General features: G+C 34.3%; 1 long non-coding RNA gene across 1 annotated transcript in view; it reads right to left on the reverse strand.

The window, feature by feature from the left end:
* The window catches only part of LOC136155199 (uncharacterized), a 36558-nt gene extending 22360 nt beyond the window's left edge, over positions 1-14198 (reverse strand). Inside the window, exons 1-2 of the long non-coding RNA XR_010660719.1 lie at positions 14092-14198; positions 5950-6055 (exon numbers count right to left, since the gene is read on the reverse strand). This is a non-coding gene — a long non-coding RNA (uncharacterized lncRNA). The remainder of the gene's footprint in view (positions 1-5949; positions 6056-14091) is intronic.
* Positions 14199-14499: the final 301 nt, after the last annotated feature.

The following is a 14499-nucleotide window of genomic DNA, read 5'->3' on the forward strand; positions in this document are numbered from 1 at the left end:
ATCAGGAGTAAATCAGACAACTGAAACAAATTCAGAAACGAGAAGGGTTTTCTCTGGGAACTCAGGAAAAAGGATGTTATTGGAGCTCTTATACCAATATTTAACTATTTTGATATTGAACATAATAAACTAGCAAGCAATAAAAAACAAAGTGCAAAAGACTCTCCTTAGTATACAATAAGAAAAAATAGGATTTAAGAAATATGTATGCATGATCTTCTGTGCAAAAGATATTAATACGCAGGAAATGTAATTTTGAAACCTTTGAGACAGTTCACCCTCAGAGCCCAGCTGGAAATGAAACATGACAGAAGAGGAAGAAATGACACTTTGTTGAGTATATTTTGAGCTATGACTCTTAGAATGGTGATAATGTTTCCCATAGTCTCAAGCGATTAAAACCTGTCAGAATACGGTATATACAAAATAAAATTCAAAAGGTAACAAACTTGATTCTATTACAAAATGATAAATATAATCACATTGATTAGACTGGGGCAGAAAAAACCAGCCAAAGAAGTCTTAAACACACACACAAATTGACTGTATCTGTAAGGCTAAAGACAAAAAAGAACTGTGTGAACAATATTAGACTCCAGTTTGTAAATGTGCTTTTCACAAGGTTATGAGTTTGTAGATATGAAATTACTTTGTGTGTGTGCTAGGATTGAGCAAAAAGTAAATATATGGTGGATAATGAAAGCCTGGGCGTCTACTCTCAGAAAATAGTTATTGATACAAATGAGGGAAAAGGGAAGGCCAGAATGAATGCTGTAGTGTTAGACTAGGGGGAAAAGCATATGGTATGTTTTTAGTACTCAGACAAGTAGATAAATGTAGAAACATAGATGTATATGAGTGTATGAGTTGATATATATATATATTTCCTACCTCCTCCAGCAAAAGGGCCTAGAAGCAATACCACTGAAGTAACAATGAGAATATTGTTCCTAATTAGAGGAGTCAAGATCCTTGGAGAAACATTTGGCATCAGGATCGGGCAAGGAAAATGTAAGATGAGTCGGGGATATTTTGATGCCAGAAAGTAAGAAAGTGCTCCCAGAATGATGATGGAGATTTTTGAAGAAGACACAAAACCCAACCCGAAGGAGCTCTCATAGCCAAATCTGGGAAATTTTGAGCTGTAAAATAATAAAGATAGTTAGATTTATAACCTCGAGAAGAAGATAAGATATCCACGAGTCCATACTAATATAAATAATTGAATATGTCAACAAAAAAGGGGAAGAATCACAAGGGCCAGCTCTTTCTTACAGTAAAACTTTCATCACTGAATATAGAAGGAGTAAAGAAAATAGAAAATCATTCATTTTCAGTAATAATCATCACAAGGCAGAACCTTTGAGAAATATTAAAATCAGTGTGACACAGGCACATTGAGAAGCTGTCTGCACAGTGTGAAGCATCTCCCACAATACGCGTCATTATGAAATGGCACACTTACAGTGGAGGTGCCGCCTTAGCCACGTGATCACATTGAATGCTACTCGTCACAAGATACATCAAAGACATGGAGTTTCTTATATGATGCGCTGAGCAGGTCATAACATCCATTCTGTGGTGTTTTTTTACCAAAAAAATATTTAATTTTAATGTAATTGTGAGAAAACGCCAGAAGAATTAAAGTTGAGAGATATTCTACAAAAATAAATGACCTGCCCAATTTTGGTACTCTTTTTTTTTTTTTTTTCATTTTTCAAATGTCTGAATAAGACTAAGGAACTGTCAGAAGACATGGTGACATGACAACTAAATGAAATGAGAGAACCTAATTTATATTATGGACCAGAAAAAGGACATTAGTAGGATATATAGAAGAATACTCTATCATTTGGCAGGATGCAAAGTGTTGCAGAATAACCCATGAGTCAAAGGAAAAAGAAAAGCACAAGGGAAATTGGAAAATAGTTTTAGAAAATGAAAATATAATAAAAATTGTGTGGTGCAGCTAAAATATTTCTTACGGGAAAATGTATAGATTTAATATTCTTATATTGAACATATAGAATCTATTATCTTAAGATAATAGATTAAGGTTCTACCTTAAGAAGCTAAAAAATGAAGCATAAAGTAAACCCAAATTAAGTATAAGGAAGAACATTTTAAAAGATAAGAGCATCCTTGGTGGCTCAGATCATGGAGAAAATTAACAGAAACATAAATCGGTAATTTGAAGGAAAAAAATGAATCTGAAAAATGTCTGGCTAGATTTATCAAGAAGAAAATGGAAAAGTCACAGATTTTAGCTATCAGGAATGAAACAGAAAGAATATAACTACAGAACCTACAGACATTAATCTGATAATAGGGATGTTATGAAATCTTTAGGCAAGTACATTTGGCAGACTAGATGACATGCCAAATTCTTTGTAAAACCCTAGTTTTTAACTACTAAGAATATTTGAATTTTACTTTAAAAGTTCCCTACAAATAAAATTCTAGACTACATAATTTCTCTGATGAGTTCTGCTCAACTTTAAGGAAGTAGAGCAATAATCCCAAACAAAATGTTTTGGAAAATAGAAGTGAAAGAAACACTTCCTAACTGATGTTACAGGGCCAGTATTACTCTGTTAAACCAAGACAAAGACATTTATAAGCAATCAAACTGCAGACTAATATTCTTTATAAACATAGATCAAAACTCCCTTAAAACATAATAACAAATTGAGCTTGAGAATATGTAAAATGAGCAACTGGAGTTTCTAATAGAATTGCAAGGTTGAATAATAGCTCATAAAAATCAATTTTGTTCACCTTATTCATTATTTGAACAGAAAAATTATATGATCAGTTCAACAGATGTAAGAAAAAATTAAAACACTTAAACACTCAATATGTTAAAATTATCTAGCTAAAAATAGAAAGTAAGTTCCTCAGCCTAATAAAGAGCATGTCTAAAAACCCTGTGCCAAGCATTTAGTGCTGAAAGAATTAATGATTTCCCCCTGAAATTGGAGATAAGGCAAGGATGTTCTTATCACTTATTTGACTAAAGGCCTTGAGCAGTAAGACTAGACAAAAAATAGAAAATGTATCGACTATACAGGAAAGAGCGGTAAAACTATATCTACTACAATATAGAGGAATAAACTAGTGATATGTCCAACAGTATGAATGAATCTCAAAAACTTTCTAACTACAAAACGCTAAGCACAAAACAGTCCAGTCTATTTATATGAAAGTTCCTAAGAGACAAATCTAATTCAGAGTAACAGAATGGTGTTGGAGATAGGAAAGATAACTGGGAAGGGGTATAAGGGAAAGTTTTGGAGTGAAGGAAATAACATCTTGTTTGTTCCAGGAGCTACCTGGATAATTACATCTGTCAAAATTCACCAAGCTATACACTTAAAAGAGTAATATTTATTTTATGTAAATTACATTTCAATAGAGTTGATTTTTTTTTTTTAAAGTGTTTCCCAGGGTGACCAAAATAGGGAGAAAAAGAAGAAAAGTGTTTTGAGATAGCTACTAGGAGCTTGCTTTTTGCAGCAACTCTGCTTTCCAGCAGGCTGTGGTCTTTAAGGATACTGTCTGCCCCGAGTGTGCTGCCAGCGCTTCAGCACCAAAGGCTTCTGCCTCCTTAGAGGCAGGAGTGGGTAGAGTATCCTGGGGAGGGTAGAGGTATATTAGGGCTCCAAATGTACATTCTCTTTCCAAAGTATGTTTATTAAGCCAACAAAAACAAACCAGAAAGCTAAGTAAGTCCAAAGCATCTTCTCATACAATTTTGTAACGAATTAAGCGAAAATTTCAACCAGTGAAATTTGGCTTATATAGTTCTTCCCCTAACAGGATTAACTTTTGGATTGCGGGCCAAACCTCGTATCACTTGTTTCCTCTTTTCTCTCCTTCCTGCTGTCTTTCCTTCTTCCCTTCCCTGTCTTCCTTTCTCATCTTCTTCCTTCTTTGCTTCCTTCCTCTCCTACTCTTTCTTCCTTACTCTTTTTCTTCATGGTTTTGTTTGCCATACATTAGGAAAAATAGAACTGGGCTGTAAAGTTTTAAGAAGGGGTTCCCGGCAGGCTCATTCTTGCCCCCATGTGATCCCTGTAGTTGGCACTATTTCCTCACTGGCACTTTCGTACTTGAGTAATTAATGTTTGAAGGAAAAGCCTGATCTGTTTTTGTCATGGACTATGTTCCAAGGTATTTTACTGGAAACACAGCAGGACTGCTATAGTGTGTAAAACATTAGGAATCTAAAACTATTCCTTTCCCAATTTTGCCCTAGTAGCAACTATGCACCCTGATTAAATTATGACTCTTATTTGAAATACTAATGTGCATAACTAAGAAATAGGATGCCTAATGATTGTCATTCTGATCTCAAAAAGTTACTGAATATGAGAGAAGTGATCAAGGGAAGCTTTGTGAAATGCTCAGAAGCATACAATGAAACCAGATTCATCATCCTGCCATTTAGAATTTTAATGTTTCAACTGTTTTTAATACTGTTTAATATAAAAATTAACCTATTTAGAATCTATGGAATATGATTAATTGCTTTGTTTAAGAAGAAATTATAAGTCATCTGTGAAGTGTTCAGTTACACTGTATGTGTATCCCCTAAATTTATACATTAAAGTCCTAAATCCCATGGTGATGATATCTGAATGTATGGACATAGGCAGGGAATTAGGTTAGGATGAGATCATGGGGGATGGGGTAAGACCCTCATGGTGGAATTAGTGTCCTTATAAGAAGAGCTCTCTCTTTCCTCCATGTGAAGACACAGTGAGAAAGTAGCCATCTGCAGTCCAGAGAGACTTCTCACCAGACACCTACCCTTCCAGTACCCTCAGCTCAGACTTCCAGCCTCCAGAACTGTGAGAAATATATTTCTGTTGTTTAATCCACCCAGTCTATGGTGTTTTAACAGTTTGAGTGGACGAATATAAGTGATGATAGAGACCATCATTTCCTTTTGACCTTAAATATGAATATATAAAACTAAATTTTTATATAATTTTATATAATTACATGAATATGTATGTAATGACATTATACATATCTTTTGACAAGATCGTGCTTATATTATAAACAATTTTGCCTCTGATTTTAACAACCAACACAATATAGATGTTTTCTCGTGTTAATAAATATTGCCTGATATTCTCTTTCACTGCTTGCATGACATGTCATCATAAAGATTGTCAGGTTCTTTTAAGCCATGCTTTTGGCTATCTAGATTATATCTGACTTTCCATTACTATATGGTATTATGTTATGAATCAACTTAGTAGTTAAGTTTTTGTCTAAACATGTGATTGTTTCCTCACACTAGAATATCAGAGTTGATTCACTTTTAAAATTATCACAGCACATACCAAATACATATCAAAAATATTATACTTATTTGTACTTCAAACAATTAGTTCATAAACGTGACTATCTCACTGAATTTTACAATGTCTAGTTCCCTGCAGCTGAATGTCAAAGGAGAGAGTGCATAAATGTCCCATCGGCCCTGAGCACCATCCGCACTTACTTTTCCTGTCTCATCCACCCTCAACAGTACCCAACACTATTCCTCAATTTTCATTACTAAGAGGATGAGTGAAAACTGTGTGCTCTTTTATTGTACTATTATTACAAATGAAGGCACAGATAAGAGTGAAAAGTCATTCCTATCTTTATGTTTAGATTTCTTCCTCTATAATTTTTTATAAATTTTAATCAATTTTCATTTCTTAAGAGTTTTAAAATTGCCACTTGAAAGGTTAAAAGTCTTTTGCAGAGAAATGATTAATGTTATTATTAAAACTAGGCAAAACATTCACAAATTTGTAGCAGATGAATAATAAATATTATTAATCTACAGGGTTTTGTGAATAGCTTTTCCCAATTTGTCACTTTGACTTTTAGCTTTTTCTTGTACACAAGTTACAACCAGGTGTTTTTGTAAGGTGGAGTTCAACTTACCTGTGACTGTGACTTCTTTTCTGCCCAGAAGAGAGAGCAGAAACCATACCTCAATTCTAGGGTACCACTGTCATTTTTGTTTCCTCTACATCTTTCTGCCATCACACTGTGAACAAGTGAAGTAAACATTGAGGCTCCAAACTCACTTAAAACTATATAGATCATTTTAAACAATTAAACAAGGAGATTCGTTAAGGAGGGTAAATGATCAGAAAGTAAGTGTTTGCCAGAGGAGACAAATGGGAAAGGAAGCACAAAAAAGAACAACTAAAACACTGTCATCATTTTGGGGGCACAATTAAATCTGAAAATTAGCAAGACAGCGAGAACTTAACTTACATTTTGGAAGTTTATAATGATAAGTAAAAAACTGATCGACAGTCTGTGGTGTGACATAGTTTTCTCTCTGGTGTCTTCAATGCCTGTAGTTTCATATTTGAGTGATAAAAGGTTGGAAATTATAGTGCTACTACTGGTATTTGTTAATGAACCTTTAAATTGGCCATCACTGTTATAGCCTGTTTATGTTGGCTTGGCTGTGGTGGCTCTTTTATTGAAATAGATAACACAATTAATTTACTTCAATCTTCTAAAATATTTGGATTTTATCCAAAGAAAATGACTGTCAGAAATAATGCCAGATTTGGGACCAGCAACAGGAAAACTCTACACATATCACCAACCAAAAGTGCCAGTTGTAAAAGGAGGGGGAAATTGTTGTAAGGGAGAAAGTGAAAGTCGCTCAGCCCTGTTCGATTCTCTGTGGCCCACCATGGACTGCTGGAGTGGGTAGCCTTTCCCTTCCCCAGGGGATCTTATCTTCCCAACCCAGGGATTGAACCCAGGTCTCCTGCATTGCAGGCAGATTCTTTGCCAACTGAGCTATCAGGTGAGGGAGGGGGCACATGCATATCACTCACATGGCTAAGAGAAAAAGAAATCAAATTAATACAAAATTGGTGTCAGACCTAATGAACAACACAGGTTGCTTCCACCACTATGCCAATCTTTGGTCTTGTGAGGGGTTGATGATGTTTTTCAGAAAAATCTTTTTTTCACTTTGTGCCTACTCAAATGTCATACCATACTGACCACTGTATAAGAAGCATGTTTTCCATATAAAAAGCTTATGGTGCATTGCAACCACTAGATACATCCTAGACTTAACAGTAAAAAGCAAACATTCTCATAGACTATGAGACATAAAGCAAAATTATATTTCCCATGCCCGAAAGATTTTGAATTTGAGATGCTTTCTGATAATTTTCATTTTCAAAAACTACTGTCAGTTTTAGCCGTTGACTTTTTTGCCATTAACTTCTAAGTAAGAAGGTGAAGCAAAGGTGGTGTTGACTTAGTTTAGAACAGGGCTTAATAAAATGTCATATATTTGCCATTGTTTGCCCTGATAGCTGAATGTTTGTTTTCAAGGTTAATCAAAATAGAAAATAACTTTTTACAAAGACATCAGAATAAAAGAAAGTAAACCTAGTTCTCATTGTTTTATATAAAAGACATTGTTTTATCTTCTGATATGAAGCATAAAATGTAGAGAGCCAAAACTTTTTAAGGATTAAATTTTTATTTTTGCTTTTATATACATATCTCCATGTATATATATTGAATTATTTGATACTTTATCTTCTTTGAAGGTGAATTGATTTTGATTGCTTAAAGTCTAGTTTCTCTATCAATTTCTTAAAGAGGAGAAAGTCTCTATCAAAATCTTTATTTTTCCAATTATCTGTTTCTTTAATCCTGTTCATTTTTGCTTCATATTTTTAAACTTTATTCTTAAGCACATAGTTATGATAATTTTGTCTTCCTAATGAAATGAGTTATCATTGTGAAATCTCTATTTTTAGGAATACAATTTGTGTTAAGGTCAGTTTTATCTATTATTAACACTGCCACTACAGCCTTCTTTTCTTACTCTTGGCGTGCTAAATATATTTCTCCTCATTAGCCATTTACTAAGTAAATCTCTTATTAACAGGGCTGTGCTTATCTTAGAATTGCAGCACTTTTCTATGTATTATTACTTAAACTGTATCTGTTATATGACTTATTGTTGGGTCTTTTATCCATTTGGACAGTTTTTAATTTGGGTGTTTAGTTTCTTAGTGTTTAATATAATTATTGATATGATTCAATTTAGATCTGCCATGCAGTTTTTTCATTTATCCCCCTTTTTTTGTTACTCTGTTCCCCCTTTTCTCATTTGTTTCTGATTTTTGAATACGTAAAAAATTTTATTTTACCTACTTTCTTAATAACTATAGTTTTTTCCCTTTCTTTTTTTCTTAACTTGATGGATTACAGTGCACATATTTAGTTTTTTCCTAACCAACATAGAGTTAAAATTGGACCACTTCATGTAAATTGTAGACACAGTACAACTACATATATAAATGAGCCTAAACAGATGATAAATTCAATGAACTCCATTTTTTACTGTAAAAGTATATAAAGAGAAATACAGTTTTCCATTTACCCTTATTTTTACCATTTCTTTCTGAGGATCCAATTTGAATTTGGTATCATTTCTTCAGCCTGAATGAATCATTTTAGCTTGATTTAGCATTTCTTAAGATGTCAGTCTGCTGTTATTTTTTATTCACATATTTCAAACTTCTCTTACTGAATTTAGAATTATTATAGCTTCTTGATAAATTGGCCTCTTTATTAATATATAACGTCTCTCTTGGTCCTGGCATTTTTCCTTGTTCTGAGGTCAACTTGGTTTGATAGAATATGAGCACTCCAGCTTTCATCTAAGTGGTGTTTTCATATTATAACTTTTTCCATTCTTTAACATTTATATTTTAATACTTAAAGTGGGTTTCCTGTAGACAACATGTATATATAGGTTTTGGTTTTCATCCAATCTGACAATATTGACTTTTAATTGGGGTATTTGGGCCAGTGCTATCCAATGAAAATAAAATGTGAGCCACAAATATTAGTCACATATATGTAATTTTTAAAAAATTTAGTAGACACACCAAAAAGGGTTAAAATACTCTTTCAATACTTTGCTTTATTTATTCAAATATATCCAAAAATATTCTCATTTAAACAATCAATGTAAAAATATATTACTGACTATTTTACATTAGATTAACTCATACTAAGTTTTTGATAGCCAATGCATGTTTTATACTCATACCACATTTCAATTTGGCCTAAACATATATGTCCCTAATACCTAAATGTGACTTTGGCATTGGATGACACAATATATTCAGTGTGGCTATCAATAAGACTGAAGTTAAAGCTATTTTCTATTTGTTCCATCTCATCTTTCTCTTATCAAATATTTCTGCATTTTTATATTAATGATGTTATGAGATTAATTATATGATTCTATTGTATCTTTACTCTTAGTTAGCTCACCTTGTTCCTTTTTCTTATTAGTAATCGCTTTAGAGTTTACCATATTCATCTTTAACTTATCACAGTCTAAATTAAGATTATGTTATTATCACTTCAAATACAGTATAAAAATCTTATAAGAGTGTAACTCCATATTCACTTTTCCTCTTTGGTTGTATTGTTGTCATATGTTTTATTTCTGCTAATTCTATAAACGAAACCATGCATTATTACTTCTTAATAATAAATGTCAAGTATATTTGTTAATAATGACAAGGAAATGATCTGCTACAGAAATTTTTTAAAGTGAGAACATATATCTTCTTTAAATATTTGAATGTTTATTTAAATATTTTGGAGAAGGAAATGGTAACCCTCTCCAGTATTCTTGCCTGGAGAATCTCCATCGACAGAGGAGCCTGCCAGGCTGCAGACCATGGGGTTGCAGAGTCAGACATGACTTAGCAACTGAACAGCATTCAAATATTTACCATTTCCAGCACTCTCACTCTTTTTGCAGATTCAAATATACGTTTGGTACCAATTAACTTCTGTTTGAATATTTTCCTTAAGTATTACTTTTAGTATGAATCTTCTTAATTCTCACAAGTTTTTTTTTGGTCTGAAACATATTTTTGCCTGTAAGTTTGAAGAATATTGTGATACATGCAATAATTCTAGGTCAAGAAATATTTTTCATTTAGCATCTTAAAGATCTTATGCCACTGTCTTCTGGTTTTATAGTTTCTGAAGTCTGCTTTCATTTTGATGTATATTTTTCTCTTTGTCATGTGTCTTTTTTCTCTACCTTCTTTTAAGATTTTCTTAGTGTCTCTGGTTTTCAGTGATTTTATTATAAACCTTAGTGTTGGTTTCATTACCACCATTGTGCTTTTGTTATTATTTAAATTATTGAATTTATGTGTCTGTCAGTCATCAAATTTATAAACTTTTCATGACTATTTCATCACATTTCTTTCCTGCCTCATTATTTTTTCTTCTTCTAGGACTCCAGTTACTAATGTGTTATAATACTTGATAATATCCCTCTAATAGTGAAATTTATTTTCATCTTTTTCTATGACTTTTTAACATACTTTTCATTAGCATGCCTTTAAATGTAATGAGGTTGCCTGTGACTTATATACTTATAATAACATTCAGTGTATTTTTTTAAGTATATGTTGTACTTTTAATCTCTAGAAAATCTATCTGAATTTTGTTTACAACTTCATTATGATTATTGTGTCTAAGATCTCATCATGTTCAGGTTTTCTTTTATATCCTTTATAGAGAAGTTCTAATGTTTATCTCAGCTACCTTTTAAATTAGCACACTATATAGAGTCAGTAAGTTTCTAGAAAAAAGTGAGCAGAAAGTACAAAAATTCCAATGTATACTCAATTTCCCCTAAACTAGACAGTTTTCCCCATGTTTAGTATCTCAGAGTAGTGTGGCAAATTTTTTGCAATTGATAAGCCTATACATACACATTATCATTAGCTAAAGTGTACAGATTACAGTAGCCTTCATTCAGTAGCCTTCATTCTTTGTGTGTATATTTCTATGGGTTTTGACAAGTGCATAATGTCAGGTCTCCACCATTACAGTGTAACATACAGATAGCTTCCCAGGCCTTTGTGCCACCTGCTCATCCCTCACTCCCAGCACCCTAATCCCTGGCAACCACTGGTCACTATTTTTCTTAGTTAATTTGACTAGAGGTTCATCAACTTCGTTGATACTTTCCAAGAGCTAGCTTTTGGTTTTGCCACCTTTATTGATTTCTGTTTTAAATTTCACTGATTTCTACCCTAATTTTTTATTATTTGTTTGTTCTTACTTTGGATTTAATTTGCTATTTTTCTAGTTTTCTCACCTTGGGTGACACAGAAATGAAGAGGTGTTTCTGAAGTTGGCTATTTCCCTTTCCCCACATCAAAGGTAAAATGGGGCTGGAGTTTGATATTTCCCTTCTCCTAAGTCAGATAGGCTTTATTAAAATACAAGTCAGTCAGATTTTGGTAAAATAGTAACTTTAGAGGGTATTCTTTGTTAAGGATAATAGGATGCTTTTGGAATATTTCAGAATGCTGCATTCTTCTCACACTGTGGGAATCATGAGGACATCTCTCTCTAATGTTCATCCTCAAAAGCTAGTGGGACTATTGGGGGTAAAACTCTCATAAGCATGAGACAACTTGTATGACTGGCCTGCCTGGAGTCTCTTAACATTCAAGCTTATCCAAACAGAACTTCCAACAATTCAGCAGTTGCTGTTTAAGTATTTCTAACAGACTTCTGCTCTTAGACTTTTGCTCCTAGTGAAGAAAACACTTTGACTTGCAGTATATGAATCTGTCTCCAGTTGGGGCAGTAGTTTGCCCTGTGACCTTCAATTCTCTGATGTATATCATATATCTAAAAATGATTGCTGATTTTTACTTTGTTCATCTTTTTCTTTTTCTGAAAATGAAGTGAAATTTCTAAGATTTCTATACTGTAGACCATAAACTGGAAGTTGTCCCAGCTTTCCAAACTCTTCATTTGTTAATTCCTTTATGTGCTATTTCTGCATTTATTTCTATCAAATTATATTTCTCCTGATTAAAATCTGTATTTTTCTGTTCCTTTGATTGCCTAGTAATTTTTGACTAGATGCTGGACACTGTGTATTTCATATTGTACAATAAAGGACTTTTTTTTTTTATATATATACCTTTAAAGAGCACTGTATTTTCACCAGGCAGACAGTTAGGTTACATGTGGGTCATATTAATTTTTCAAAACTTTCTTTTTAACTTTTTAAACATGTTAAAAAAGGTTAAAAAGGAAAGTGGCTTCCCTGGTAGCTCAGGCAGTAAAGAACTGCTTGCAATGGGGGAGACCTAAGATTGATCCCTGGGTTGGGAAGATCATCCCCTGGAGGAGGGCATGGCAACCCACTCCAGTATTCTTGTCTGCAGAATCCCATGGACTGGTAGGCTACAGTCCATAGGGTTGCAAAGAGTTGGACACGACTGAAGCGATGAAGCAGGCACACACAGAGAATTTTAAGGCTAACTTACTTTCACTTGCTTTCACTGCTAAGACCTGATGTATCATGAGGTCTTTCCACTTTGACTTCAAGAACAGAAATTACTTCCATCTTATGTGAACTCAAAAAACTTGTCACTCCTGGCCTTTCCCAGGTTCTTTCTCTAATTTCAGAGTTTCCCCTAATGTTTGTGTAGATCAGTACTTAACCAAAGACTCAAGGTGACCCTTCTGCAATTTTCCAGAACTTTCTCATTATGCAGCCCCCTCCACTCTCATATTCTGCCCCACATTCACTGTTCATTCCACTTCAGCCTTCCAGAGCTTTTATCTCTGCTTCCTTTACCCTGATTACCTGGCTCCACTTGGGATCCCCATCCCTGTGCTGTCCTTCCAATCATTAAGCTGTAATGTTGGTACAACCACATCATGTGCCTCTGCTCTTAGAGATTATCACTCTTCTAAGGGATTCTGGCCCACGGGAGTAGATTTAATGGTCACCTGAGTTAAATTCACCCATTCCAGTCCATTTTAGCTCACTGATTCCTGAAGTATTGATGTTCACTCTTGCCATCTCCTGTTTCACCACTTCCAACTTGCCTTGATTCATGGACCTAACATTCCAGGTTCCTATACAATATTGCTCTTACAGCCTCAGACCTTTCTTTCATCACCAGTCCCATCCACAACTGGGTGTTGTTTTTGCTTTGGCTGCATCCCTTCATTCTTTTTGGAGATATAGCTCCACCGATCAGCAGTAGCATACTGGGCACCTACCAACCTGGGGAGTTCATCTTTCAGTGTCCTGTCTTTCTGCCTTTTCAGTTATCATATACAAAACAGGGCTTCCTCGTGGCTCAGTGGTAAAGAATCCACCTGCCAATGCAGGCGATGGAGATTTGATCCCTGGGTCAGGAAGGTTCCATGGAGAAGGAAATGGCAACCCACTCCAGTATTCTTGTCTGGGAAATCTCATGTATAGAGGAGCCTGGTGGGCTAACGTCCATTGGGTCGCTAAGAGTTGGACACAACTGAGAGATTAAATGACAACAACAACAATATACAAGACAACTGAGGAGAAGTGTCATTAAATCAACACTTCCCCCTAATGCGTAGTAAACTATCTAAAAATGGATACATATTGTCTTTAATAATTTTAGTTCAGTGATGAGAACTATTTTTTAATGATCGATACATAGGTCTATATTGTTAGAATGGAGATAGGCGAATTTGCATCATGAACCCACAGACCTTCTTGGGTTGAAAAGTGTTAGTTGCTCAGTCATGTCCCACTCTTTGCGTTCCCATGGACTGTAGCCTGGCAGGCTCCTGTGTCCATAGAATTCTGCAGGCAAAAACATTGGAGTGGGTTGTGACATAACCAAATCCAGTTTGCCCTGGATGCTTTATAGTGTACTCAAATATCCATGCTCAAATTTCCCCATCATGGAAAAATAACAAAGCCAGTGAAAGAAAATTTACTAAAGGTAGAAGGAAACCATAAGTTTCTAATACAGTTGGGAAGATATCCAATGATGTATCAGTGATGCAGTGCATCACAGGATACAACAAAGATGCGACAGTGATCTTAAACTTTAGATATAGGAAACTGAAATTTACTCCAGTTTATAATTCCTCAGAGTAGAATCCCAACCTGGAGAAAAGCTTTGTGAGAAATCTCAAAGAGCTGTATCACTATAGGCAGAATTAAGGACAAGTTTAATAACTTACTTTTAGTTGTGTTGTCAATGGGTTTTGATACAGGGAAGACTGGGAGGACAAATAACTCTCCTGTTCAAGGATTCACTGCACATCTGCATAAGGCAGCATTCTGTAATCAAAAAAAAAAGTTGATAAGCAATTTCAGACTCAGATTCAGCTAAGACTTGAAATGGACATTCTTCCATATTTGATTCAGAGCAGCCTTGTTTCTTAAGCTCATCTTTTTTTCATTTATAAATCTATAGAAAATAAAATAAATGAAATAAAAACATTCACTACTTAACTAACATTGTCTATTTGGTTGAGTGGGGTTATCATCTCACATATTTCTATTTCCCTAGGCTTTGTGTCCTTATCTTGAGTAATATCTTTGTCACACATTTCTAGCGTATCAAGCATGAGATCTGCAAACCAACA

Source organism: Muntiacus reevesi, unplaced genomic scaffold (genome assembly GCF_963930625.1).
Source record: "Muntiacus reevesi unplaced genomic scaffold, mMunRee1.1 SCAFFOLD_115, whole genome shotgun sequence".
Classification (NCBI taxonomy): domain Eukaryota; kingdom Metazoa; phylum Chordata; class Mammalia; order Artiodactyla; family Cervidae; genus Muntiacus; species Muntiacus reevesi.